The 2,500-nt window shown below is 60.6% G+C and overlaps 1 non-coding gene across 1 annotated transcript; it reads left to right on the forward strand.

Moving 5' to 3' along the window:
• The first annotated feature begins 2,008 nt into the window (after positions 1–2,008).
• On the forward strand, positions 2,009–2,127 carry LOC141979801 (5S ribosomal RNA). Its single transcript, XR_012637192.1, has one exon. It is a non-coding gene; the product is annotated as a 5S ribosomal RNA (ribosomal RNA).
• The last annotated feature ends 373 nt before the right edge of the window (positions 2,128–2,500 follow it).

A 2,500-nucleotide genomic window follows, 5' to 3' on the forward strand; every position in this document is an offset into this window, starting at 1 on the left:
GGGGCGCCGACAGTCGGAGTTCGCATCCCGGCCACCGGGCCTGCACCGGGGGTGCGAGGGGACGACGGGGTCCCCGGAGGAAAAGAGCCGGAAAAGGGGGGGCTCGGGGGGGCCGGGGGCCGCCCCACCTGCCAACGTGCCCCTGTCCCCCCTCACAAGATCGGGTACAACGCGCAGATTGGTCCCCGAGGCTCATCTCTGGTTCTCACAGGTTCCGAAAAACCTGTTCTCAGAAATCTCCTCGCACCCGTCAAAATGAACTAGTCGAAAAATCCAACCGCCAATTTAGGGGGACCAATCTGAAATCCTATCCGACCTCCTGGTTCTCTCGGTCGGCCGAGGGCACTTTTGGCGACCCCATCCGGACTTCCGTGAGACTGCCGGCCATCAGGTCAACCCGTCACTTTGAATGGGGTTGACCTGATGGCCGAGCAGGGACTTAGACATTTTTTCAGCCTTTTCCTCGGGGTTGACCTGGTGTCCCGGGGGGACTTAGACATTTTTTTCAGCCTTTTCCTCCGGGTTGACCTGGTGTCCCGGGGGGACTTAGACATTTTTTCAGCCTTTTCCTCCGGGTTGACCTGGTGTCCCGGGGGGACTTAGACTTTTTTTCAGCCTTTTCCTCCGGGTTGACCTGGTGTCCCGGGGGGACTTAGACTTTTTTTCAGCCTTTTCCTCCGGGTTGACCTGGTGTCCCGGGGGGACTTAGACATTTTTTTCAGCCTTTTCCTCCGGGTTGACCTGGTGTCCCGGGGGGACTTAGACTTTTTTTCAGCCTTTTCCTCCGGGTTGACCTGGTGTCCCGGGGGGACTTAGACTTTTTTTCAGCCTTTTCCTCCGGGTTGACCTGGTGTCCCGGGGGGACTTAGACTTTTTTTCAGCCTTTTCCTCCGGGTTGACCTGGTGTCCCGGGGGGACTTAGACTTTTTTTCAGCCTTTTCCTCCGGGTTGACCTGGTGTCCCGGGGGGACTTAGACATTTTTTTCAGCCTTTTCCTCCGGGTTGACCTGGTGTCCCGGGGGGACTTAGACTTTTTTTCAGCCTTTTCCTCCGGGTTGACCTGGTGTCCCGGGGGGACTTAGACATTTTTTTCAGCCTTTTCCTCCGGGTTGACCTGGTGTCCCGGGGGGACTTAGACATTTTTTTCAGCCTTTTCCTCCGGGCTGACCTGGTGGCCGAGCGTCTCGCCGTCCGCGGCCGGAGCTAGAGATGCCCCCCCCCCAGGCCAGCCTGCGAAGCCGCGGCCAGGATCGGGCCCCTGGAAGTCTGACTAAAAATTTTCACCGACCCCAAAAACGGATAGGGGGGGCCTCATAAAGCCTCCGGAGCGAAAAAAAAAAAACGGAAAAAAGGATCGGGCCCACCCGAGGCAGGGGAGTCAGTAAGGGAAAGGGGACGAGGCGGCCCGGAGCCGGGTGCCCGGAGCCGGGTGCCGGCGGCCAGGATCGGGCCCCTGGAAGTCTGAAAAATTTTTTTCACCGACCCCCAAAGTGGTATTGGGGGGGGCTCATAAAGCCTCCGGAGCGAAAAAAAAAAAAAACGGAAAAAAGGATCGGGCCCACCCGAGGCAGGGGAGTCAGTAAGGGAAAGGGGACGAGGCGGCCCGGAGCCGGGTGCCCGGAGCCGGGTGCCCGCGGCCAGGATCGGGCCCCTGGAAGTCTGAAAAAAATTTTTTCACCGACCCCCAAAGTGGTGTTGGGGGGGGCTCACGAAGCCTCCGGAGCGGAAAAAAAAAACGGAAAAAAGGATCGGGCCCACCCGAGGCAGCGGAGTCAGTAAGGGAAAGGGGACGAGGCGGCCCGGAGCCGGGTGCCCGGAGCCGGGTGCCCGCGGCCAGGATCGGGCCCCTGGAAGTCTGAAAAAAAAATTTTCACCGACCCCCAAAGGGGTGTTGGGGGGGGCTCATGAAGCCTCCGGAGCGAAAAAAAAAAAACGGAAAAAAGGATCGGGCCCACCCGAGGCAGGGGAGTCAGTAAGGGAAAGGGGACGAGGCGGACCGGAGCCGAGTGCCTACGGCCATACCGGACGGAAGGCCCCCGATCCCGTCCGATCTCGGAAGGTAAACCGTCCCGGGCCTGGCTAGTACTTGGATGGGTGACCGCCTGGGAATCCCAGGTGCCGTAGGCAGCTTTTCCCGCTGCGAGCCAGCTCTCTCCTTTTCTGGGGAACAAGGGCAGGGTCGCCCTGCCAGGGGCCCTGGGGCTTAAGTCCCTGCCGGCCACCAGGTCAACCCGGAGCCTGCCCCTCTGCGGCCAGCAGGTCAACCCCATACCGGCAGGGGGTTGACCTGGTGGCCGGGAAGCAGAGCGGCCAGCAGGTCAACCCCATACATTCAGCGGGTTGACCTGGTGGACGGGAAGGAAAGCGGCCAGCAGGTCAACCCCATACTTTCAGCGGGTTGACCTGGTGGCCGGGAAGGAAAGCGGCCAGCAGGTCAACCCCATACATTCAGCGGGTTGACCTGGTGGCCGGGAAGGAAAGCGGCCAGCAGGTCAACCCC

The sequence above is a fragment of the Natator depressus genome, chromosome 28, assembly GCF_965152275.1.
Source record: "Natator depressus isolate rNatDep1 chromosome 28, rNatDep2.hap1, whole genome shotgun sequence".
Classification (NCBI taxonomy): Eukaryota; Metazoa; Chordata; order Testudines; family Cheloniidae; genus Natator; species Natator depressus.